Genomic DNA, 27269 nt, shown 5'->3' with positions numbered 1-27269 from the left:
GGAGAAAAACAATTAACGAAATAATGCAGTTGCGCTTGAGGAATGTTTCGTGGGAATCGTAAATTGAAGTGACCACGCATGAGTCATTTATTTTGAAACAATCAACTGCTTATGAGGAGAAGGATAATTTGTATATTGGGAGTTTTAAGATGGACTTTGGAACGGGGTTTGAAATCATACTACACCATCCCTCTTTAAGAGAATGATGTAATGCCATGGAATCATTCTTAGTATTCAGATTATGGATTAATTATTCCTTGGCTTCTCTCAATGTTACAAATATTTTATAGACTTTTTATAGGTTTCTAAACTTTTATTTTCCAAAGCTGTTGGTATATTGTAAACAATGGTATGTGGTTTTGTATAATATTGGTAATTTGATATATTTCTAAAGATTTCTATAAATAATTGTAATATAATTGGTTTTTGCGAATGAAGTAACTTCTCTAAAAATGAATGTTGTTTGATTTTATATTTTTATCAATCTGTTTTTGTGTACTGTCTGTGTATGTTCTGTTTTGGGGTTCTGAATCCTGCAGTTTGTATCTAGTATTTCTTGAACTATATATGGTCCGTCATAGAATGGATCAAGTTTTCTTCTGTTTTCTATTTTTAGATAAACTTTGTCGTTTACTGTTAAATGAATTGGATTAATGACATTTTCTGAGTTTTTTGCTCTTTGAATTTTCTGCTCAATTAATTTGGTTCTTGCTATTTCATTAGATCGTTGTAATTTAAATTTTAGTTCTTTACTATATTGTTCAAAATTATATATTGGTTCAGTTCCTTTTTCAAATAATTCTTGTGGTAATTTAGCTTTAGTTCCAAAAATTAATTCATGAGGGGTAAATTCATGGTGTGAATGTGGGGTTGTGTTATAATTGAAAGCATAGAATTTTAACCATTCATCCCAATCCGATTGATGTTCGTTAACGAAAAATCTTAGGTATTCATTTAAACATCTGTGATTTCTCTCCAAAGAACCAATCGTCTGAGGGTGATAGGCTGTACTAAATTTTTGTTCAATTTTAAGCATTTCACAGATCTGTTCAAAGACTTCGTTATTATACTCAGTTCCTTGATCAGAACGTAAAGTTAAAAATGTTCCGTAAGTTAAAATAAAATTGTCTACTAATGCTTTAGCAATTACGTTTGCTTCTTTAGTAGGTACTGGAATTAATACGACATATTTCGTTAAATCGCATTGAATACTAACTACATATCTATTGTTGTTGTTACTTTTTGGTAATGGTCCAACTGTATCTATTGAAATACTTTCGAATGGGTGATTTGGTGTTGTAGTAACTACTTGTTTTTCTTTTGTATGCTTTATGACTTTGTTTCGTTTGCATAATTCACAGGCCTTGATGAATTCTGCAATCGATCTTTTCATATTGCTCCAATTATACACTTCTCTAATTTGAAGGTACAACTTATGTTGACCAATGTGACCTCCTGTAGGGGTGTTATGGTAATCATTCAATACTTTTTGGATGTCTTTTATTTTTGTTAAAAACATTGGTGGATTGTAAATAATAATTTCTATTGAATACACTTGAGTATTCGCTAATATTTTAAAGTTTTCAATTGATATCATTTTAAATATTTTGTCTTTTGTCGACAGCGCTAATTTCTTTTGGTTCATTTTAATCATTGTTCCTTCTATTTTCAGAAGTGCAGATTCTAATGTCTGACTTCCATGTAAAATTTGTTGATGCACTTGGGCAATAATTTTATTGTTTTTCTTTAAATAAAATATCATTCCATATTTGTCGACGCGTGTTTCGAGTTTAATTAATTTCTTCGTTTCTGATGGATTATTTGTCATGTACGTAGAGAAGTGATCAGTTTCTCGTGGTACAGAAATTTGATTATCAGATGTTTTCATATTTGAATTATTTTTCGAATTACGAGTCATCGCTCTTGTGCTTACTCCTAATATATTTAAATTTTTTAATTCATCAGAGGAGGTTACTATTCTTGATAAAGCATCTGCTCCTACATTTGATTTTCCTGCTATGTATTCAATTGTAAAGTCATATTCTTCTAAATCAAGACGCATTCTAGTTAATTTTGAAGTTGGATTTTTCATACCGAATAAGAAAACTAACGGTCTATGATCCGTTTGTACTAAAAATTTTCTACCGTACAGATAAGGTTTGAAGTAATTAATAGCCCAATGTATGGCTGTTAATTCTTTTAGAATCACTGGTTTATTCTTTTCACCAGGTGTAAAAGTTTTGCTTGCAAAAGCTATTGGTAAATTTCCATGTTGTGTTTGTTGAGACAATACAGCTCCACAACCTATATCTGAAGCATCTGTTGTTAATATAAATTGCTTCGTAAAATCTGGATATTGTAATAATCTTGGTGACATTAATGAATTTCTTAGGGTGTTGAATGCATTTTGACAACTATTGGTCCATATAAATTGTGAATTTTTCTTCAATAGTTGATTAAGGGGATTTGCTATTAATGCAAAATTTGGTACGAATTTACGATAATAATTACAAAATGCAACGAATCTTCTAACTTCGTCTGCATTTTTAGGAACTGGATAATTTTGAATAGTTGAAAATTTGGAATCATCTGGTAACATGCCATATTCTGTTATTTTATGACCTAGAAAGGTAACTTCAGTGCTAAAAAATTTGCATTTCTGCGCATTTAGCTTCAAATTGTAATATCTTAATCTTTCAAAAACTTGATTTAGATTTGAAATATGATGGTTTACAGAACATCCTACGACTATAATATCGTCGATGTAAATGAAAGCTAATTCTGGGGTTAAACCAGCCATTGCAATTGTCATCATACGTTGAAAACTGTTTGGACTTATATTCAATCCAAACGGTAATCTTGTATATTGATAATGTCCGTTTTGTGTTGAAAATGCCGTAAATTTTCTAGACTCATTGTCCAAAGGTATTTGATGAAAACCTGACATGAGATCTAATGTTGAAAAATATTTTGCTCTGCCAAGTTGATCTAAAATATCGTCAATTCTTGGTAGAGGAAATTTGTCTGCTAAAATTTTTTTATTTAGTTGTCTAAAATCAACGACTAAACGCCATTTTTTGTCATTATTTTGGGATTTTTTCGGTACTAGAAGTATAGGGGAGTTGTATGGTGAAACTGAAGGTTCCACTATATTACTCTCTAACATTTTGTTTACCTGTTGATTAATTTCGGTTTGTTGCGCATGAATCGTCTTGTAATTAGGAATATATACAGGAACTTTATCACTTAGAACAATGTTCTGTGAATAGAAATTGTTTTGAGTAACATCCTCCTCTGGAAGACAAAATATGTCTTGATAATCATTAATTAATTTTTTAAATTTATCTTTAGCATATGGAGGAATTTTGTCCGTGTTTATGCTTTTAAAAATCTCTTCGGATCTCTTATTATTAATATTTTTGGTATTTACATTAAGAATAGAATAATCGTTTAAAATACTTAATGTAGGCTTAAATTTAGAATAATGTATGTACAAAGGTTTATTAGTAGTATTTACAAATTTTACATAAGGCTTTAAAGGTGAAATTATAGTGTTACCACAGAAAACTCCTGGGTAAATTTCTTCTGAATGGACTACCATATCCTCTCTAATGTTTAAATATGGTATCCTTCTGATAACTTCACTACGACTTGGTAGCATGAAGCCTTCATTTAAGTTGTCTTCTATTGGTACTGAAATTTGTATATTGGCTATATTAAATGTAAGTAGCCAATGTTCATAATCTATTAAACATTTATAATTTATTAAAAAATCTCGACCTAGAATACCATCAGCCGTAATTGGTAAGTCTGCGGTAACTAGGTGAAAATCGTGATTTAAAGTTAATGTATTATTAAAGCATAAAGATGTATTTGTTAAACCTAATGTTTCTACACTATTTTCCGTAATGCCGGTTAATTTAATCTTATTGTTAGTATTTACATGTTGATTTGGGAGAATATTTCGTGCTTTGAACAACGAAATATCTGCACCGGTGTCAATGATCAAGTTGCATATTTTATCTCCAGTCATGTGCACTTTGACTTGGATAAAATTTGATGCATTTAAATTTAATGTCAAAATCGGTATGCCTGTCCGTAACAATTGTTCAGTTAGTCGACATCTGTTAGCAATTGTTACTGGTTGGCTAAAAAATAATCGGTATTTGCTTGATTGTTCCCATTATTTGCAATATTGTTGTTGAACGGTACCATAGCTTGGCAAGTATTATCTGATTCGTTTTGTAGGTGAAATCCATTATTGTTTGCATGATTATTCAGTCGAGGAATGTCTTGCTGATTTACTACGTACATTCTCGCTGGTACATTATTTCTATTGAAATTTCTGTTAACGTTTCTGTTTTGATTTTGATTGAAATTTCGTTGAAAAGGGTATTGTTGTAAATTTTGATTGAAATTTGGTTGTTGTCGGGAATTTTGGATTGAATTTCTATTAGTAGGATACTGATGGTTAATGGGATATTGTCGGTTGAGGTTTCTATTGAGGTTATTTGGATATCTTGCTTGATATCTTCCATGGAAATAATTTCTTTGATTATTTCTTTCATAAACCATAGGGTTTCTGTAATTGAAATTTCGGTTTGTGTTATAATGATTTGGTTGTCTAGCCTTAATCGACTGCAGTACGACTGCGTTTGAATCAGTATTGTCCTTTTCATTTTCTACCATTACGTTGATGGCCTCTTGTAAATTGTCGAATTTGCCAATTTTCAGCATCATTTTGGTCTCTCTGTTGGGTGTTTCTTTGATAAGTGTTTTGATCGCTACCTTTTGAGACATTTTCCTTGCGACTGTGTCGGGAATTTGTTCTCTTATATAGGTATCTTTGAGCTTATCTGTCAATTCATCGAGTTGTTTAGTGAATTTCTCGATTTCATTTGTCGATTTGAGTCTCAAATTCATCAGATTAGCTAAGGCTATGTCTGAATTTGATTTCTCTTCGCAATTTGTTTGGATTTTTGCGACTATTTCGTCATAATCCGTTGGAGATATTGAGAATAAATTTCTCGCTTTTCCAGTTAATTTTGTTAGTATAATTTGAATTGCGGCTGCTTTGCTTTCGATTGGAACTATGGTCTTTGCCAAGTTCACCGCGTCTATAAATGATTTAACACCACTTGCGTTTCCGTCATAAGTGGGTATCAGCGTTGCTAATTCAGCGGCTGTTTTAATATTAAGAGCCATGTTGGATACTTTGTGTATTTTAATATACCAAATTAAAATTTTTGTCAATATTTTAAATTTAATTTTTCTTTGTTTTAAATTAATTTCACTTTTCACTCTCAATAGTGAATCGTCAGTGCTTAATTTATAGGGTTTTAGTAAACCACTTGATTTACCAAGTGTCTCTGGTTCACTATCGTATTCCCTTTGTATTACTTCTGATTCATCTAAAATTTTGATGGCCTTCTGATATATTTGTTTCAGTGCACCATAAGTTTCAACTTCGTCATTCCAGACTGAAGCTCCAAGTCTATACTCGAAAGATTTTAGTATTGTTCGATATTTGGCTAAGTTTTCTTGTAACTGTTGCCTTTTGACTTCAATATTATGTAAAGTTCTTGGTCTGTTTTTATTTTTGTTCAAATTCTGATATCCCTTTTTCAGATATGATTCAATTTCTTTGAGTTGTTCCATTTAGGAAGACTCATTTTTATTCATAAATTCTCAGAATTTTATCTTTTCGGACTAATGATAAGAACAAATTTGCGAAAAAATATATATATTATTTTATTGATTATTTTTCATTTGCCTTCTATTCCTTTTTGCTTCGCCCAATCTTTGTCGTCTTCTCTCTTTCTGGCCGGGAAGTTTTAGCCACGTAATCGGATCACATCCGGGTAATTCATCTATTCTGTCTAGTAATTCTTCATACGATTCGAGTTTAGTATTTTCTCCAAATACTACTATATCAGGTGCGAAAGCTCCTTCGCCCTTTCCTTTGCTTACATCGGCTAATAATTTCAGAAAATCTTCAAAATCGTCTTTAATCATTTTTATAAGATTTTTGAAGTAGAGGAAAAAAAAAAATAATATATAATTTTCGTTATATTATTTTCTTATGATATTATTTCTTTGCTGTAATTTTTGTATATTAAGTTATTCTATTAGCGGCCATTCATATATAGTCTAAAGCTTTAGGCAATTGATGCCATAGTTTGTGCCGACTGTGCAGCTTTCAGTGCTTCTTTACGTACACACTGCTTATAATTCTTGTATAGTTTAATGAAAGCAAATATTAATAAAATCGCAAGTATAATCCATAATAATAACTCTTGCGTTTCGTGGAATAAAGTGTGTTGTTCCACGTGGTTTAGGATATTTACTTGTGGGTCTCCTGTATTTTGAATAGTTTTCTTGTCAAACAGGCCCATTTCTACTTTCTCGAAGCATATTCAATTAATTACATGCATTGTTTTTCATTATGCATTATACATTATAGTCATTGGTAAATGTATCGAAATTTATTGTTTCTATACCGAATATATTATTATCAAAACTCATTATTTGGAAATAATTTTTATAAATACTTTGTAACCGAGGGTATGTAATTCGAACACTTCATAAAGAAACATATAATCATTCTAGCCTATGCGTTCAGTTCGATAAGTGCTGTACGTTTTATTTTGATATACATCAGTTTCAATTGCTTACTTCATATCGTCGGTTTCATTCCAGATTTAGCTCCTTCTGCTCTCTGTTGGTCCCGCCTGTCAGTTCCTTATTGCTGACAATGGTCTCGCCTTCCGATGTTCCTGCTTCTGTTCATTTATCTTCGCGTTACACTTTCCGCTGCTGCTCTTGCTGTTTCTCCTTATTAAGGTTAACTTTTCATTTTATTCACATGGGAAAATAAGTTGTCTCTGTTGATTTTCTCCCAGCACTTTTGGTTTGATCTTCATTGAAATTATTTTCGTAAGGAGTTTTTTTTTTTTTTTTTTTTGTTTCCCTCCTATTCAGTGTCAGTATTTATATTACACCGCTTTTCTGGCACTTTTCCGATCACATTGTTTGTAACACTTTTTGAATTTCTCCCAGCACTATTTGTTTAGATTTCGCTATTGTTCCAATTGTCCTGTCACGGTCGCCATGTCTTATATTTGCTTTATACTTTTATTCAAAAAGGGTTTTATTCATTTCTCATCACTCCACGCGTGCATCCGCGTCGAGTGTCATACAAGAACTGTCTTAATGCTAGTTACATGTGTCTTAAGCTAACTTAGCCAACAGTTTGTGGAGAGTTTCATTGGGAGGAGCCAAGTCGATTTCAAAGGGGAATAGCCAATCAATCGAATGCAGTGTTCGATGTGAATGGTGTCAAGAAATAAAATTGCTTACTGCGCTCATAAGCGCGCATATCGATTTCATGGGAAATCGTAAAGTGTCACGACGACTTTGTGTACGGTCGCGTATTTAATCAGAATAGAACTGGGTTTGTTTTGGTTTCTGGTTTATTGCCTTTAGCTGCGCGCGACATGATGTAAGGGTGCATTCATATCGCCCGCGCATGTTGGCATGGACGAATGTGGGAGAAAAACAATTAACGAAATAATGCAGTTGCGCTTGAGGAATGTTTCGTGGGAATCGTAAATTGAAGTGACCACGCATGAGTCATTTATTTTGAAACAATCAACTGCTTATGAGGAGAAGGATAATTTGTATATTGGGAGTTTTAAGATGGACTTTGGAACGGGGTTTGAAATCATACTACACTGTTACATATGATAGAGCGCTCATTTTCATGTTGTCAAATATTCGATGAAATAGAATGTATAACTTACTTATCTTTATAGATAGAGGTGAACATAGTTCGACAGTTATTTTAATCAACTTTGTAGACAACACAGACACAGTTTTTTTTCTATCTATTGAAGTAGCCGATATAGCGTTTTATTTCTAAGTTACGTTAGGGTCACCATGAAAAAAAAACGGTTTATTTGTTCGAACTATTGTATTTGAAAATTAACAAGCAAATAGTCTTCAGAAGACTTTCAGAGCTTACTAAGACAAACATTTTGCGATGCAGAACTAGGCAATATCTGAATTCTTCTCAATGTTATTGATATTTTTTCCCCAAAAATACGCTTCATTTGTTTGTCGTTCTTTTTGGGGCAAACATATAACATGTTCATTGACAGTATTTGAAAGAGCATATTTGGCTCTATATAATGTGATATTTTCAAATCTGTGTTATTTTTTGTATTTGAGTAAACTAAAATTGAAATCATGAGTTTTTGAATGAAAAACCATCAATAACTTTGAGTAGGATTACGATACTGACAAGTTCTGCATAGCAAAATATTTATATTGATAAGCTCTAAAAGTCGTTGGAAGACAATTTTGATGAAGAATTTGAAATATAAAAGTTAGGGCAAAAAACCCCGTTTTTTCATGGTCACCCTAACTCAACTTAGAATAAAAAGCGCTAAATATTAAAAAATAGAGAAAAAAAACTTTGTTCTACAAAGTTGGTTAAAATACCTGAAGCTACAACGTTGTCGAATGCTTATCTCGAATGTTTGTATCTATCTATAGAGATAAGAAAGTTCGTTTTTTTTTATTTCACCTAAAATGTTGGTAACCCTATGTTTGAAAACATTTAAATGAGCTCTCCATCTTATATAATAACTTTATCGAAAACAGTTTTTGTTTAGAGAATAAATATCTTCCAAAAAGTTGTTTTTAGCACTTTCTATCTAAGCTGCGTTAGGGTCACCATGAAAAAAACGGTTTTTTGTTCTGGCTTTTAAATTTTATTAAAACTATGTTCGGGCGTCTTTTGGAGCATACTGAGAACAACACTTTGCGAAGCAGAACTTGTCAATATCTTAACACTTTGACGGCCATGACTGCCGTACTGCACTCAAGAATTACTCCGCTGGGGCCATGAGTGCAGTACTGCACACGCGAAATCTTCCAAAGTTTCAAACATGTGCACTACAGCACATGTTTAACGTTAAAACTAATGTGTTTTTCGTTTTCTACTGGCCTCAATACATAGTAGGATACTTCGACCTCATAGTTTGGCATCATTGCTTGTATTATTCTACCGATTACAGTTTATCACATCCCGAAATGCTCCGAAAAGTTTTTCTGTCTGGATTATTTTAATAGAAGAAGTGTAATTTCGAAAAAATAAATTGTTTTAGAATGATTTTTTTCGATATTTTACACGTTTACCTTGAGTTGGATCCGCGTGGGTAGTTCTTACTCTTATATGGAGGATGGGGATGAAATGTTTTGCTAGATAGGTTCCTGGCACCATCTAGTATAAGAATCAACCATTGGACGACCCTCCAGGTTTTTACGAACTTTTTGGCCAAAACCGCCGTCAAAATTTTGGCCGTCAAAATTTTATTCCTACTCATGATGATGATGGTGTTTCACGTAAAAACTCATGAATTGAAATTTAATTTACTCAAATACAAAAAATAACATAGATTTGAAAATATCACATTATGTAAAGTCAAATATGCCCTTTCAAATGCCGCAAATAAACATTTTTTATGTTTGCCTTGTTTTGTCTCAGCAATAGGAAATGGTGTTGAAGATTTTGAGAACAGTTGAGCGAATCAATCCAACATTTTACCAATGTATATAATATTATTATTGATATTTTATATTTTCATTTACATCGTGCACCGATGAGGTATGAATAAATATTTAGATGTTTAATTTTTTTCCAACAAAATTTTAAAAAGTCGACAAATAAATGCAGAGAGCGTATTTTTTGGAAATAAATATCAATAACTTGATATTTTATATTGCAAACACCATCGTGTCCCATATGATAAACACCTTCAGGAAGCATCTCACGACCAGGGGAAAGACAGGGAGTGGTCAGGACATATCAAATTCAAGGTGTCTGATTTTTTTACCCCACTATGGGGTGTTCAGGACCACATTTTTATGAAGTGTAGAAAGCTTCAAGTGCACCCGTGGCCGAGTGGTTAGAGCCCCACATTATCATGCCGGGTGTTCGGGGTCGATTCCCGTTCTAGCCGGAGAATTTTTCATCACAGAAATTTCCTTCGACTTGCACTGTGGTCACGCGTATTCTAGAGCTTGCCCCTCGGAATACATTCAAGGCGTGTTATTTGGCTTAAGATATCTCAACTAAGTATTATTAATTGACGCTAGTTCATACGTATGCATGAATGTCAAAATGTCAAAAGTTCCACAGGGAACGTTAACGCCATTCAAGAAGAAGAAGAAAGCTTCAAACTGCAAAAACCTCTGTTGTACACCAAATCTCGCTGCATCGTGATAGATGACGAAACCTATGTCACGGCCAACTTCCATCAACTCCATGGGTAAGGATTTCATGTCTCTAAGTGCAAATTTGACGTTCTGGAGATTTGAAACTAGAAAATGGCAGGTGATTTGTGGATGTTGAGAAGTTTGCGCTCCTTACTCTCCTCTCTTTTGGAACTATAAACGTTGAGATATACAATAATAAATGTCGTCTTTCGCCCTTTCAAAAGATACACAAGGGTTCAATTTTGTTTTAGCGTCTTCTATCGACCTGCTAATTCATCGAAACTTTGCCCTATTGCTGGTCTTTCATGAAGACATGCGGTCTATTCGAGTTTAGTAAGAGTAACATTTTTGGAGGAAGGGTCAGATTGGGGACTTGAGAATAAAGTAGTTTTGACTCGTTAGAAGTTTTCCTCCAGCACTACAACGAAGTACATTGTGACCAGGATTGTCATCTGGTGTTCGACTGGCTGTCGGAATTAGACTACGATGAGACGAGGAACAAGACAAAAACAAACTAATGAAACAGAAAAATACGAAAGAATTGAACTCTTTGAGTCCCCCCACACTACTGCCTTTTTGTCGATCGATTACACCGATTAAGCTGAATCGGTTCCCGGTTAAGCCAAGAGAGAGAACACTGACGCAATAACTGGAAAAAATAATCGAATGAATCACACTGTCAACCAGTTTTTATCGAATGAAGAACGGAGAGAGGAACTAAGACTATCCGAGAAAATGAAGTAATGGTCTGCAGGGTTGTTGGAAATCATCCCCAATGCGTAGTCGGTTGCTGCCAGTTCAACAACATCAACGGAGCAAGGTTCCTGTAGTTTACGAGAGGCTCTAGAACAGATAGAATAGTTATTTTAAAAAGTGTTATGCCATCTATCGGGTGATTTTTGCTTTATATGCGTAATATGGGTATTCCAAGTGCATTTGGAATCAAACCTGAATCCAAGGTACTTGAAGGATATGGATTGAGTAATGTTTCTGCCCGAAAGGTTTAGTTGCAATTGGGCTGGGAACCGCTTTCGAGTAAACTCCACTATTTCGGTTACCTGCAGCAAGAATTCTACTACTAAATTATTTACCCTAGATGACAAGTTGTCTAAGCAATATTACAATGCTCTTTGCAAGTTTTCGACATGAAGCCCTCTTACCGAAACCACACCGTCATCTATAAACATTCTTAGCGTGCATTGTTCTGCCAAATAGTTGTCAATATCGACGAATTTCATGCCAACTCGTCTTAGGAGTTGGCAGCACCATTTCAGATGGTAGTGAAACGTTGTGGGTGTAAAGACATGGGTCATTTAAGCAACTTTGCATACTTGAAATATTCGAGAAACAATTAGAATACTGTTTGGAAAAAGCCAATTTTTTTTTTCTTAATTTTTTTACAAAAATTTATAATTAAAAACTATGATACCTACAAAATTCTTGTCAAAGGATTAAATGTAGGAAATTGTTTCACAAAAAATTACCAAAAAAATTTTGGAAAAAAAATTCGCTGACAAAAAATTTTTTTTTTAAATTTAAACTCTTTTTTTCTCAAAAACGGATTTTTTTTAAATTTTCAAAAATATATATGAGAGGCTTAGAATGCAAGGGGTGTAAGTGACTTGATCGATTTCTCTTCATCAACTTTTTCTTCAGTTAATAACTCAACTGCAAAAACGTTCCAATTTGAGTTTGCTGTAGAATCCGATAGATGAGGCTTTGACCTGTCTTCCGCATTGTCAAATACAGCTGGGAATGTATTTGCAGCTAAGTTATGACCAAAAGAGAGAGTCGATGTAGAGAAATCGACGAAATCACTTACACCCCTTTCATTCTAAGTCCCTCATATATGAATAGCTCTTAAAATTTCCAACAAGTCGTCCATACATCGGAAGATGGGCATTTTTACAGGGAAAAAGTTTTTCTAACAACAACTTTTCTATATTTTCTTTGAAAAAAATACAACTAATCCTAATTTTGTTTAAAGTCAAGATAGCGATGTGAACATTTGTCGAATACGTCAACTTTGTATTTTTTATAGTTTTTGGAATATATGTCATTTTTGTATGAAGACTCCTGAGAAAAATAATGTTTTACTCGTAACATTTTTGTGTGTAAATTCTCAGGTTTGACATATTCTTGACATGTTTCCAAATAGAGAAAAGTTAGCAGAGCATTTAAAATGCGATAATTTATACAAAAAAATGTTACGAATTGAACATCAATAGCATTTTTTCAGAGAAAAACATGAAAAAGTTGTTGTTTGAAAAACTTTTTCGATGTAAATGTGCCCATCGTCCGATGTATGGAAAACTTGTTGGAAATTTTGAGGGCTATTTATATCTATTTCTTTCAGAATTTTAAAAGTATATGTTTTCGAGAAAAATGAATTTTAATTTTCAAATAATTTTTTTTCCATGAAATTTTTTTCAAAAAATTTTTTTCATATTTTTTAATGAAAACAAAAATAATTTCCTACATTCCATTCTTTGACTAAAATTTTGTAGGTCTGATATTTTTTATGTAGTTTTTTTTTTAATTTTGAGTTTTTTGAGTTTTCTACAAAGAGATGGTCAGAGAATGAAATGTAGGAAATTACTTAGGTTTTCATTAAAAATTATCAAAGAATTTTTTGGAAAAAAATTTCATTGAAAAAAAAATATTTTGAAAATTAAAATTCCTTTTTCTCGAAAACATATGCTTTTAAAATTCTGAAAAAATAGATATAAATAGCCCTTAAAATTTCCAACAAGTTTCCCATACATCGGACTATGGACACATTTACATGAAAAAAGTTTTTCGAACAACAACTTTTTCATGTTTTTCTTTGAAAAAATACTATTAACGTTTAATTCGTAACATTTTTATGTATAAATTATCGCAATTTAAATGCTCTGCCAACTTTTCTATATTTGAAAACATGTCAAACGTGAGAATTTACACACAAAAATGTTACGAACAAAACATTATTTTTTTCAGGAGTCTTCATAGAAAATGCCTTATATTCCAAAAAACTATAACAGATAGAAAGTTGACGTCTTTGACAAAAGTTCTCATTTTAATAAGATCTAAAACTTTGTCGAATACACTATATCGCTATCTTGACTTTAAACAAAATTAAGATTAGTTGTATCTTATTCAAAGAAAATATAAAAAAGTTGTTAGAAAAACTTTTTCCCTGTAAAAATGCCCATCTTCCGATGTATGGACAACTTGTTGGAAATTTTAAGGGCTATTCATATATATATATATTTTTGGAAATTTTGAAAAAATACGTTTTTGAGAAAAATGAATTTTAATTTTTAAAATAACTTTTTTGTCAGCGAATTTTTTTTTCCAAAATTTGTTTGGTAAATTTTTTGTGAAACAATTTCCTACATTTCATCCTTTGACAAGAATTTTGTAGGTATTATAGTTTTTAAGTTGTAAATTTTTGTAAAAATTTAAGTAAAAAAAATTGGCTTTTTCCAAAAAGTTGTCTAATTATTTTTCGAATATTTCAAATATGCAAAGTTGCTTAAATGACCCATGTCTTTACACCCACAACGTTTCACTACTATCTGAGCTGGTGCTGCCAACTCCTAAGACGAGTTGGCATGAAATTCGTCTATCATTAACATACAAATTGTAAAGAAGTTTGGTCTATCCCGTATAACTATTTCTGGAAGTTCTCGATAGTCCTAATGTAAAATTCATTTGCTTTTCTGACTACAAATTCTGCAAGAAGTCATTTAAAATTCCAGGAAGTCCACGTGTGTGCAAATGTCTGGCAGAATATCTATGGAAACTGAAACTCTCTTGATGTCCAGGAATACTGAATCCAGTTGCTTCTTGGGCACAAAGTCATCTATGGAAAGCAACACTAGACAATCGTTTTTTTCTTTATTCTTGCAAAAACCCAAACTGGGTACTTGATAGCAAATTATTTGCCTCGATCCACTGATAGAGTCTCCAAAGGATCATTTTCTCCAACAACTCCCTAATGCACGCAGGCATTGCAATCGGACGATACGAGCTATGTTCAGACGCTGGTTTGTCAGGCCGTTGAATTGCTTTTACTTTGATCTGAATTTAATCCTTTGCGACCCTTCAAAAGCTAGCCTCAAACGCAGCGACGAAATACTATTTCAATATACCACTGACACGCAAAAGGAAAATAAAAGTGAAAATTTGCAACGGGGGCTCCGCACTTGTACCAGGCGATAGAATTAAAATAGTTTTGATTTACGATTTTCATTCCAGCCTCGACAACAAGCGGTCAACAGCTTTCCCTAAGGCTGAGTGTTGACTTTAAAATATGATGACGATGCGTTTTTAAAGAGCCGTTCTAAATTAAAAGAAATTCGTTGACCCCTATCACTTGGAAATTTTAAAACTGTCTTTTCAAAAGCTACACGAGAGTTGGTTTTTATCATCCAACTGCAAGTTTGTATGTATGTATCTGTGTTGAGGCGAATATTTTTTTCAATTTGCACTCACAGCAAAAAGGCTGAAAATAAACTCTCCAACGGATGATTTTGGAGGTCGGCTATGCATTCATGGACTTGCGGTATACAGTCGGCTAATATTTCTAAAACCCGTGTAATTCCCTGCATACGTTCTCGAGATTGATTCATTCTAAAATAATATTCGAAGTAATGAATAAGTGAATTGAATTAAATAATGTCGTAGACCTACGTCAACAATGCGGTCGTATCTGTAGTAACTGTTTTTTTTTTCAAAATTTCCAATGATTTTCTTAAACGCTAAAAAAAAATGTTTTTAATATCGACGTACAAATTTTTTTTTTAATTAAACCAATAATAAAGGCCCTTTTATAATTTTTTTTATGTTTTCAGAACAACTTTTTGATATTCTGTGTAATCATGAGTCCATGGAATAATGAAATAATTTATGAAACCAAAGAAAAAGTGTAATTTTTCGTTCAATCAAATATTTTTCTTTTGGAACGTTTTATGGAACAAATGAGAGCTGAACGATTGGGCCAACTTAATACTTTATTGATTCTATTGGCAAAGTATTGTCATATCCCTCTTAGTTCACATTCTTATCCATTAGGCTTAAACACATCAAAGCGAGAATTTGCAACTATTAGATTCCACTTGAAACTTGTAGCTCTGAAATCTATATATATATATATATATATATATATATATATATATATAAATGAATTTCTGTCAGTCTGTCTGTCTGTTTGATTCTTATGGACTCGGAAACTACTGAACCGATCAAAATGAAAATTGGTGTGTGGGGGTTTTTGGGGTCGTGAAGGTTCTTATGATAGTTCGAGACCCCTCCCCTCTCTCCTAGGGGAGGGGGGTTGTCATATAAATAAAACACAAATTTTTACTTACTCGGGAATTAATCAAGCAAATGAAACGAAATTCGGCATGTGGAGGTTTTAGGGTGCAATAAATGTTTTTATGGTGGTAAGACAGTCCCCCCCGCTCTCTAAGGGGGAGCTGCCATACAAATGAAACACAAATTTCTGCATTACTCGAGAATTAATCAAGCAAATGAAACCAAGTTTGGCATATAGAGGTTTTAGGGTGCAATAAATGTTTTATGGTGGTAAGACACTACACCCCCCCCCCCCAACCTCTCTAAGGGAGGTCTGCCATACAAATGAAACACAAATTTCTGCATTACACGAGAATTAATCAAACAAATGAAACGAATTTCAACATGTGGAGGTTTTAGGGTACAATAAATGATTCTGTGGTGGTTAGACACTCCACCCTCCTCTATTAAGGAGGGGCTGCCATACGAATAAAACACAAATTTCTGCATTACTCGAGAATTAGTCAAACAAATAAAACCAAATTAGTCATATGGAGATTTTAAGGTGCAATAAATGTTTTTATGGTGTAAAACACTCACCCCCCCCCCCCCCCCTTTCTCTAAGGGAGGTCTGCCATACAAATGAAACACAAATTTTCTGCATTACTCGAGAATTAATCAGGCAAATGAAACCAAATGAGGCATATAGAGGTTTTAGGGTGCAATAAATGTTTTATGGTGGTAAGACACTACAACCCCCCCCCCTCTAGGGGAGGTCTGCCATACAAATGAAACACAAATTTCTGCATAACACGAGAATTAATCAAACAAATGAAACGAATTTCAACATGTGGAGGTTTTAGGGTACAATAAATGGTTCTGTGGTGGTTCGACACTCCACCCTCCTCTATGAAGGAGGGGCTGCCATACGAATAAAACACAAATTTCTGCATTACTCGAGAATTAGTCAAGCAAATAAGACCAAATTAGGCATATGGAGATTTTAGGGTGCAATAAATGTTTTTATGGTGTAAAACACTCACCCCCTCTCTAAGGGGGAGCTGCCACGTTTCTATTGTGGTTCGCCACACCTACCCCCTCTCTAAGGGCATGGAGGATGCCATACAAATGAAACTCAAACTTCTTCATGAATCGAGAACTAATCAAGAAAATGGAGCCATATTTGGGATGTGATGGTTTTTGGGTACGAGAAATGTTCCTATGATGGTATGATACCCTTTCCTCCTCTGGAATGGAGAGGGGGACCGATAAAAATAATACACATATTTCCACCAAACATGACAATTGAAAATTTTCGGAAAACTCTGATGGAAAATAGGAAAATTCAAAAAATTCAATTCGCATGTGTTCTACAATTACATATTGACAAGCGTTGTTAGTCAATTGGATGTTTGCGGTAACAAAATTGATCTTCGTTCGATAGTTGAAATAGATTTTAATGTGATAAAACGCACTTCTATATCGTCTTCTATCTATATAAATAAAAATGGATCGCCGAATGTGTTGATAAGAGCAAAACTCGAGGAAGGAATTGTCCGATTTCAGTTCTGCGATTGGGCCCATGAACGATCAATAAAAATCTCTATGAGTTTTTGTGAAGTTTATGCAACTGATTTTGCGATCAAAAATCCATTTACTTTTTCTGCCTATCGATTTTTGTTTTCACAGAATCACCTGGAATGTTGATTTCCGCTATACACAGCGATGGTTTTGGGAACATTTTTCGAAAATGATCTCAGTTTTCATATATGCCAACCACGAGAATCATTCGAACCTCAGACATCTCGGTTTGACATGCACTGGACCCAACAGTGAGCGTAGCAATTGTTGAAATCTGAAAACAAAACGATTTGTTAACTTTCCAGACTCTAATGCACACTCGCAAACAGTAACAGAACAAATTTGTTCGCCCCATAATTACCTGCGATTAATTGACGCCTCTCGGTACTAATTAAGAAGCCAATGCCTAGCTTCACGTGTACTTCCGAACTGACCTTCCCGGCGTCTCGGAAGCAAACAATCGCATGACGACACCCAGATTTCATCGATTTCAGCAAATACATGCATGCTGTACAAATGCCGATTGTCAGCATTATGCACCGAAGCGCGCGACAATTCCACTCGCCCCGTCAATCAATACCGTTTGATGGAGCGTCCGGCGTGGGAATTTCACAAACACACTCAATCACCCACCCACGACGACGGGTTGCATTGTTTTCCGACCGAGGGTCAATGCAAAAATCTCCAAATGTCTTCCCGCTTAAAACAAACAAATCTCATTTGTTCGTCATCACACAACACGCTCACGTGAGCCATGTGCGCGCGCAAATATGTGTACTTTGGAAATGTCTCAACGCGGTGCGGAATAAAAAATGATATCGTTCACGCCTTTTTGTTTCTATTATGATTATAATTACCCAGCTTCAAGTTGACCTTTCCTGCGCGTACGATCTGTGCTCCGGTCAGTTTGCTCGAGATCAACGGTGTGCCGAAATTATTATCACCGCGATCATCAGAGCGCGGAGCCCATTGTTTTAAGAGTCGCGATACGCGACAAACTGCGAACCTCCGAAACAACAGAGGCCATGCAAATACCAAACATCACGGGATCAGCTGGAGCGCGCGCGATCGATCAACAAGTCGCTGCCGCGTATCGATATATTATATCTAACGAGGTGCCTCGCGGTAGCCAGCATTCGATAGTCTACCGGCGGTCGCGACTCGGAGTGCACTCTCGAAGGGCTGTGCGTATGTGTAGATGTTCCTCTGGGTGTGTGTATGACCACGTGTGTGTATGTGATCTAGTGCATAGCTTGTTGGGCTTTCTGCATCCGGTAGTGGCAGTGGAAGATCTTCAGTTTTTCCGATCGGTCAGAGGATTCCGGCGTAAGTTGAATAATCGCGATTTCGGCTTCGCTTCATCGAACCTTCAAGTGTCACCAGATTTATCATTAACGAGAGACCGCGTGCGGGGAGAGAGGGAGACAGTGTGGGAATGACAATTTCGCAAAGAAATCGTTTGACCAAAATACTTGTCGGCTATTTTAGTGCCAAACGTGTTAAGCTATTCTGGCAATGGAGCTGGTTTTTGGCCAATCAAATAAAAATAAAAAGCAAAAGCAGAAGACCGCGAGAGAGAGCGCGCGCAAAGTAATGTTGAGGTCACATCAAGTGGCTACCTATAGCCAATGCACAGAGTGGTTTGAGTCGGCATTAATGGGCGGGAATTCTAGGAATTGATGATGGATCGTAAAATAGAGGCATCAGTCGTTGGTCACAGCTGTTTGTTGGGGGATCATAAAATAAATGTGGAGCAGTTTACACCAAGCTTGAATGCGAAATTGGCGAATTCGGTATATCGGTATAATGATAATGAACATTAGCAATTAACGGTTCACAATTCGATCTAGATTGGAACTGGGTCAATACCAACGTATAATAAAATATTGGATTTTGGTGAAAATTGCGAACACATTTTTAGTTTCAATTCCGTTTTCGCTATTTCAGTGTGTTAAATATTCGATTAAACAACCATCCCATTCGGAAGAATCAGCATGAACATGTTTCATTGGTGCTGCAATCGTATATACAGAAACAAATAAATTTACGCCGCTATCTCACAATAATCTCTTTGGACGTGATAAAAGATCATATTTGATGTTATGCATCGAATCAATTATGCGTAATTGATTTTTTTTTTCAATTCTGGGAATTGCTTACCTGAAAAACGATACTTAGTACAGTTCTAATACTTTCTAATACTAAATACTTCCATTTGAAAGCTGAAAAAAATCACCTACTCAGCAGTTAAATGAGGTTACATGTCAAGAATAACAAGTTTTTTTTTAATTCATTTTATTCTTCTCCTATACTCGTACATACTTCTTCTAGTTCTTTGATACCACACTGTTTTCCGTTTCAATTCTGCTGTAATTTTATTTTAGAAGTGCGCAGAACAACATGGATACTAATTGCTAATGCTGATCAAATATCCATCATGATGTGGTTAACTAATTAACGACCAAGCGGTATTTTTTTTACCGAAAGCTATTCGGTTATTGGCTTTACAAAAATCCCAATCTTCAAGAATAGTTTTTTTCCGTTCTTCAGTTCTCCGGAAAATGGCAAAAAAAGGAAAATCTCTATACAAAGGCCAAAACCTACATTTTTAATCCTGTAGGAGGTTGAATCCATTGGTATTTTTTTCTACATCACGTGTGTGTCTTGTGTGTTCTTTTATCAAAGTAATACTTTAGAAACGTTTACATATTTTTTACATTTTATTAGGTTTTGATTGTTGGTAGGTTATGTTAGATTATGTACTTTCCGCACATAGCTGCTTTAAACCAAATATTTTGCCCAATATTGTTTTACAAAATTGAATGCAATTGGAAGTAAGTGGTAGCTAAGAAACTAAGCTATCATTTGATACCAAAACCTTACCATATGGTTGCTTTCCAAAGCCATGAAAAATTATCAAAGTTACTGTTCGATTTTTCGAACGCTTGGCATAAAATGGGTTAAAATGAAATTGCGGCGGATGTAAAGGAGATAACTTGAGATGAATGTTTTGGCTGAACGAAACAACTTATTTTATTATGGTTTTTTGTTACAAAAACACAAAGACCCAAAAAACAAAACCTTTAATCTTATTTACATTCATAATCTGAATTTATTTTAATAGCATAATAAAAAGCATGCATTTAGATATTTTTAGCATTGAAAAATAACTAGGAGTATTAGCGAGTTAAAGGCAATCATAGTCTAAAGCGAAAAAAGATTTACGAATATGTAATGGGTGAGAGCAAATCACATGAATTTTTTTCTATATTGTCAAATATCAAATAATCTATCACCTCTAAAAATTTGATTAACCCTCTAAGACCCAATTTTTTTATTCGTCTAAAAAAAGCCATTCCAGTTTTATCCCGAATTTCCGACTTTCAGCATGAAATACTCCTAGCAGAAAGCTGCCAGCATAAAACCAATGTGTATGTGTGATAGATGAAAATATTCTAAAGATGTTCTAGTGGGGGTGAACATTACAAATAATGTCTGAATAATTTGAAAAGAAAACCCGTAAAGCCCGTCTAAAGGCGGGGTTGGGCTGTGCAGAGGGTTAACTACCTCCTTTGACTAAGCTACTTTATAACCTATATGAAGAGTTTTTTTTCCACGTGGCAATGGTTTTCCAATAAAATTTTATATGGTCTATTTCAGTTGTGAATATCTATTTATTTTTAAGCATATTTAAGATTAGCTATCTCTTCTCTTCAAAACTCTAGTTACTTAACTCAAGTTATTTTTCATACGAACAAAATTTATACTTAACATTTATATGCAGTCAGCTAGTTACCCGGCAAACTTCGTCCCGCCCAAAATTTATTTTTCGTTATCACATCCACGTTTTCTTAATAAGCGCACGTTCATGGGTCCAATCGCAGAACTGTTGATTGATCGATCTTCTAATCTACCCTTTAAAATTATTTTGTGCTATAAAATTTCAGTACTTCTACCAAAACTCGACATTATAATATCAGATTATTTTGAGACACAATTCTCGTGCAAGATTTTTCATCTACTTGCAAATAAAATGTTTCTACGTTAAATGGAATAAATGTTTGATACAGAAAAAAATATGATAGAATGAAGACAGCCCTAAATCGGACAATTCCTTTCTCGAGTTTTGCTCTTATCAACACGTTCGGCGATCCATTTTTATTTATATAGATAGAAGACGATGTAGGAGTGCGTTTTATCACATTAAAATCCATTTCCACTTTCGAATGAAGATCAATTTGGTTACCGCAAACATCAAATGGACTAACAACGCTTGTCAATATGTAATTGTAGAACACATGCGAAATGAATTTTTCGAATTTTCCCATTTTCCTTCAAAGATTCCCGAAAATGTTTAATTGTCATATTTGGTTGGAATATTATTTTGATGGAACCCCCTCTCCATTCCAGAGAAATCAAATTTCAGAAATTTGTGTTTCATTTGTATGGCAGCCTCCCTCTGAGAGACGGGGGTGGAGTGTCTAACTACCATAGAAACATTTATTGTATCCTAAAACCTTCAGATGCCATATTTGATTTCGTTTGATTGATTAATCCTCGAATAAAGCAGATATTTGTGTTTCATTTGTATGGCAGCCCCCCTCTAGAGAGGGAGGTGGAGTGTCTAACCACCATAGAAACATTGATTGCACCCTAAAACCTCCATATGCCAGTATTGGCTTCATTTGTTTGATTAGTTTTCGAGTTATGCAGAAATTTGTCTTTCATTTTTATTGCAGCACCCCCTTAAAAAGGGGGGTGGAGTGTCTTACCACCGTAAAAACATTTATTGTACCCTAAAACCTACACATGGCAAATTTGGTTTGATTTGCTTGATTAATTCTCGAGTAATGCAGAAATTTGTGTTTCATTTGTATGGCAGCCCCCTCTTAGAGAGGAGGGTGGAGTGTCTAACCACCGTAAAAACATTTATTGCACTCTCAAGGCTCCACATGCCAAATTTGGTTTAATTTGCTTGATTAATTCTCGAGTAATGCAGAAATTTGTGTTTCATTTATATGGCAGCCCCCCTCTAGAGAGAGAGTTGGAGTGTCTAACCACCATAGAAACATTCATTGCACCCTAAAACCTCCATATGCCAGATTTGGCTACATTTGTTTGAGTAGTTTTCGAATTATGAAGAAATTTGTCTTTCATTTGTATGGAAGCTCCCCCTTAGAGAGGAGGGTTGAGTGCCTAACCACCGTAAAAACATTTATTGCACCCTAAGACCTCCACATGCCAAATTTAGTTTCGTAGATTACTTCTCGAGTAATGCAGAAATTTGTGTTTCATTTGTATGGCAGCCCCCCCATAGAGAGAGGAGAGGGGTCTCGAACTATCATAAGAACGTTCCCCGACCCCAAAAACCCCTGCAAACCAATGTCGATCGGTTCAGTAATTTCCGATATATATACATATATATGCCATATATGTATATATATATATATATATATATATATATATATATATATATATATATATATATATATATATATATATACAGATATAGCAAAAACATTACTAATATTTTAATGAAAATTTATTACCATAAGAGTTATTAGGTTTGCCACCATACTCGGGTCATTTTCCCTATAGCCTACACATAGATATTCAGAATTACTATAAAATTTTCAAAAACATTACTCTGAATGGTGATATTTTTGGAGGTTCATAATTCCAACAATTATGTGTGTATGTGTGTGTGTATGTGTGTGTGTGTGTGTGTGTGTTGTATCGATAGCACGCGGACAGAACCTCTCGGCGGGTGACGTCCGGAGAAAACGTGCCTCTGGACGCTTGAGCTGGCTCCACAGCGAATTTTCTTTTGGAAAAATAGTTCTGGAAAGAACTGATAAATTAACTTCTTCTGTTTGGTAAACGATGGAATAAAACACGTTGTAACAGGAACGAAGCATAAACAAATTTGATAAAATACATCTTCGTTCATGTTTTGACAGGAAAACTGAAACTCGATTGTTGCTGTTGCTGCTGAGGTTCTTTCTGTTAATGATGTTGTTTTGCTACCGTTCCTGTTGCTAATTCCAATTGGATTTGGTTAACCTTTTTTTTTTTCGGGTTCTTCTTTTTGATTACTATTTTGCGGTTAGCACGTTCGTCACCCAACTTGACGTTCTGAATTCCTTGCGGGGCCCAACTTCCAGATAAATTATTAAATGAAGATCAATTTAGCTTGTAGACAACTTTTACGTGACCTGCAATGTTCTCTAAAATTTGAAGACGAATTGACAACAATAACACATGCCTAAATCATATTATATGAGCATAAACTGCAGTACGAATCATTCGTACTATAAATTAATAAAAAGTATAGTACAGACATTATAATAATGTGATTATAATTTTATTATTTTTCTACATATCCTCAATTTTATTAATTAAAAAAATGTATTCATTTTCTTCAAAATATCACTTTTTCTAATAACTTCATATTTACATTTACTAACTACAAATACGACAACAACAAATACGACATTTGCTGTGAATGTACTGGAAAAAAAGTATGCCGAGGAGTGAGGCATAGTTAGATCGTTGGAAACAAGGCATCAAAGCGCCGGAATTGCGAGCGCACCATTAATACTTCTAGGCCACTAATTTTGGTTCACCAATCCTGCAAATGTTTGTTTTTGAAACAGTAATTTCCTCCCGGAACAATTTTACTTTTAGGGCACAGAATTCACTCTCTAGATTTTGAAAAACCCCATCGTAGAACCCTGGAAACGTTTTCTATACAACATTGATGATTGTTGAATTAGTAAAATTTCTGGATTTTATCTTCGCAACATACTTTAGTCTCGGATCACTAAAATTGACTTTTTCTCATTTGCTTGTTCAGCTCCACGAAAAAACTGCTACAAATATCCTTTTTTTTATCCCTTTTGTTTATTTTAGGCTCATCAGCTTTAGCTGTAACAGAGCCGAATTTCAATCGTGTACATGTCACATGTTTATCATATCTATAATTAGCACATTACACAGTTGCCATGTTTTCGGCGTTAGAGTATTCCCTTCTATACCATTGCATATCGTATACATTTACACAGTTGCCATATAGGCGTAAGAGTATTCTTCCTGTTCTTCCATTATCCAGTTAGACCACCGGACAGCGGAGACAGTTGATATGATCATTGTTGGGTTATTTATAGAACAGCAACCCGATGTTTCTTGCAGAGCAGAGCAGTTGTATGGATGAATCGATCTTATTTCGACCGTGGATCGATCTCCATCGCTGATGATTGTTGCCTGGACGTAGTTATTCTGTAACAACACAAAGATGGTCAATGAGGGCCCTGAGTTTTGAACTCACGATCGATCGCTTACTAAGCGAACGCGCAACCAATGTGGCTACGGAGACCCCCTACAACAAATATCCTTGAAATTAACTACCTTCGCCATTTATTGTTCTGATAATTTCTTTTGCTGCCATTCCAACATTACCGCTTTTCAAATGATTTTCAAATACATAGATACAACGTAAGATTCCTTACAGTTATTAGTGAGAATGGTTAGATAAAAGTCTTCCAGATCTTCACGTAGCATCGTGAATTCAGATTTTCAAGCCTGGAAAAAAAAGCAATACACTCTGATGATCTGGGGCCGAAAAAGCAACAAGAGAATGTGTCATTGAATCTTTGAGGGCAGTAAGTATTCTGCAAGCAGTATAATTCTTGACTCAGTTACAGAAATCTTTTTTCAGTTGTAGGGGAAAAGGGGGGAATTTGGACCACCTAAGCAAATCGCCTAATATTTCCAAACCAATACGGTCTAAATAAAAAATGTCACATTGTATACTGAGCTACACTTGTTTTCTCTCAATAAATAATGTTTAATCATTATATAAAGCTTCAATCTACCAAATATATCATAAACTAAAAGAGATGATTTTTGGACATTAAAATTTGATGTGGGGTGATTTGGTCCAGTGTGTGTTTCATCGAAAAAAACATACTTATGTTTATGTAAAGTATTTTGGAATAATGTTACAATCAGTAACAATGTTTTGGGATCGATACCAGGTGTCTTGGCCAGATACCAGACCAGAAAATTTGGATTGAGACCATCTCGACTTCTGCATGAATCTTTTCACTGTTGGTCGAGCATTTTCAAACACTTTTGATGCTTGGTCAAAGAAAATCCGTTCTCGATGGCCTGCGTTGCTCTTTCAAACTCCTCCTTCTTCCAACGTTGTCTGTCCGTCCTCTTTTTGTAATTCAGCGGCATCTAGAATCAATTAGACCAAAAAAAGTCTCAAATCTGTAGGACCAATTCAGCCCACAGAAACGTGTCCATGTCACCCCATACAACATGCAAAAAATAAAATGCAATTAATTTCATTTATTGTTATCAAACTTACAGTTTCGCTACATCAAATTGTTCCTCTTCTGTAGGCGAACAGAACTGTACGGCACAATACACGAAAAGTTTGTTTAGTTAGCGGGAAAAACCTATCGGAAAACTCACATTTTTTGACGATCAAAGTGCTTGCTGTGTTTATGCTACCGTTTCCCTCTACTTGTGAAGTTTTACCAAAGTTTTTTTTACTTTAGGTACATACGGTTCAACAATAGAAGGAAATGTAACATTTTAAAAAATCCAAGTTGAGCCGTAATTTTTGAGATAAACGGGTGGTCCAAATCACCCCATATGACCAAATCACCCCGTGTTACCCTACTATTCCTTTCAAAATCTATCGTAATGTGTACCATTCAAAATATTTGTTGCTTTCAACAGTTGTCGAGGAGTGAGGAATAGTAGAGGAGATGTGTCTAAAACGCGCCTGCCAGGCAATTTGATCCGCCAGATTTTCTCGTAAACCAGCAAGAATAGAAATGCAATGGATATAGGCATTCGTGCTAGTCAATGATAAAATCCTACCATGCAAGTTTTGCATTTGTAACATGCTTTAAAAAAATAAGAAGCGATTTTCGATGTAATTTCTTACATCATTTCTATAAGGTTTTTGTTGCTTGCAACCGATTCAGAGGCGATAACTGTGGGTCATATTTATTGAGTCGAGTTCCCAGTGAATATCTCAGATGAATAAAATGATAAGAAAGGATTCTTTTCTTTCTCAATTTGATATTTTCCACATCAGCTTACCATCGGGCAATATGGCATACCCTCGATCGGGGCAATTTGCTCGCTTTCGGCCGTAAACATTCTCACGAGAGAAATAGCTTGTATGTGAGGGATGACAGATGATTTTTTCAAATATCTCTGCATAGCACGAATAAATGTCTTCAAATGTAATCATAATGAACAAAATGAGCAAACCATCACGATATTTCTAAATCATGTTCGTTAAATCACACAAACAATTGTTTTCACATACTTTGAAATGTATGTTTTCCCAAAATTAAATATCTTGACAACGAAAACATGTCTTCACATCTGGCATCTATATTATGTGCTCAGAATTAATGCACGAATACTGGGAGAACACGCTCACCGGAGGAACGGTTTCTTCTCTTCACTGGTGGGCATGAGGGGAATAGATTGATGGAATCTTTCATTCATACAAGCTGTTTCTCGGAGCTTCATAGTCTCTGAGAAAAACAACTCATGGGCATATTATACTTCTGCTCAGGGTTGCCAATAATATTTTTCAACAAACTGGAAGAAAACTGGATCCTGTAAAACAGTTTTGTTTCAGCGTCGTGCACAAATTACGTAACGTAATAAGGGGGGGAAGGGGGTCGAGGTTGCGTTACTTTCTGTGTATTAGAGATAGGAAATTGCGTTACGCAGGGGGGGAGGGGGTCAAAAATCCGGATTTTTAGCGTTACGTAATTTGTGCACGACGCCTTAAGAAGATCGGCTTTGATTTATCCAAAATGATTCCTTTTACCCATTTCAACGCTTGAGAAATCTAATTTCCTTCGAAGCCACGTGTAGTATTTATATGTACTTCATAAAATCGCGAAATAAACTATTCATTTATAATAACATTCCAGCAAATCAAAGTTTCCCGCTACTCGAACATTACTGTAAAAATAATTGAGGATATTTTTTCTAGAATCGCTAGAAATAAGTAAAACTTGAAAAATCTCGTATTTTTTGCTGTATGTCTATAGAATCGCTGATAGAAGATCGTCGCTAAACTGATC

At 34.6% G+C, this 27269-nt stretch overlaps 1 protein-coding gene across 12 annotated transcripts in view; it reads left to right on the top strand.

Moving 5' to 3' along the window:
• LOC129767221 (solute carrier family 12 member 4) overlaps window positions 1–27269 on the top strand; it is a 588731-nt gene that overhangs the window by 269928 nt on the left and 291534 nt on the right. The window contains exon 1 of one of the 12 annotated variants that reach the window (XM_055767878.1): window positions 18328–18468. The exons of the other annotated variants lie outside the window; for them this stretch is intronic. The gene's annotated coding sequence lies outside the window, so the exon portion shown is untranslated. Of the gene's footprint in view, window positions 1–18327; window positions 18469–27269 lie in introns of those variants that run through there. 12 annotated transcript variants of the gene reach the window in all.

This window comes from Toxorhynchites rutilus, chromosome 2 (genome assembly GCF_029784135.1).
Source record: "Toxorhynchites rutilus septentrionalis strain SRP chromosome 2, ASM2978413v1, whole genome shotgun sequence".
In the NCBI taxonomy this organism is placed as follows: Eukaryota; Metazoa; Arthropoda; class Insecta; order Diptera; family Culicidae; genus Toxorhynchites; species Toxorhynchites rutilus.
The sequence above is the reverse complement of the archived record's forward strand: the minus strand, read 5'-3'. Positions and strand labels throughout refer to the sequence as shown.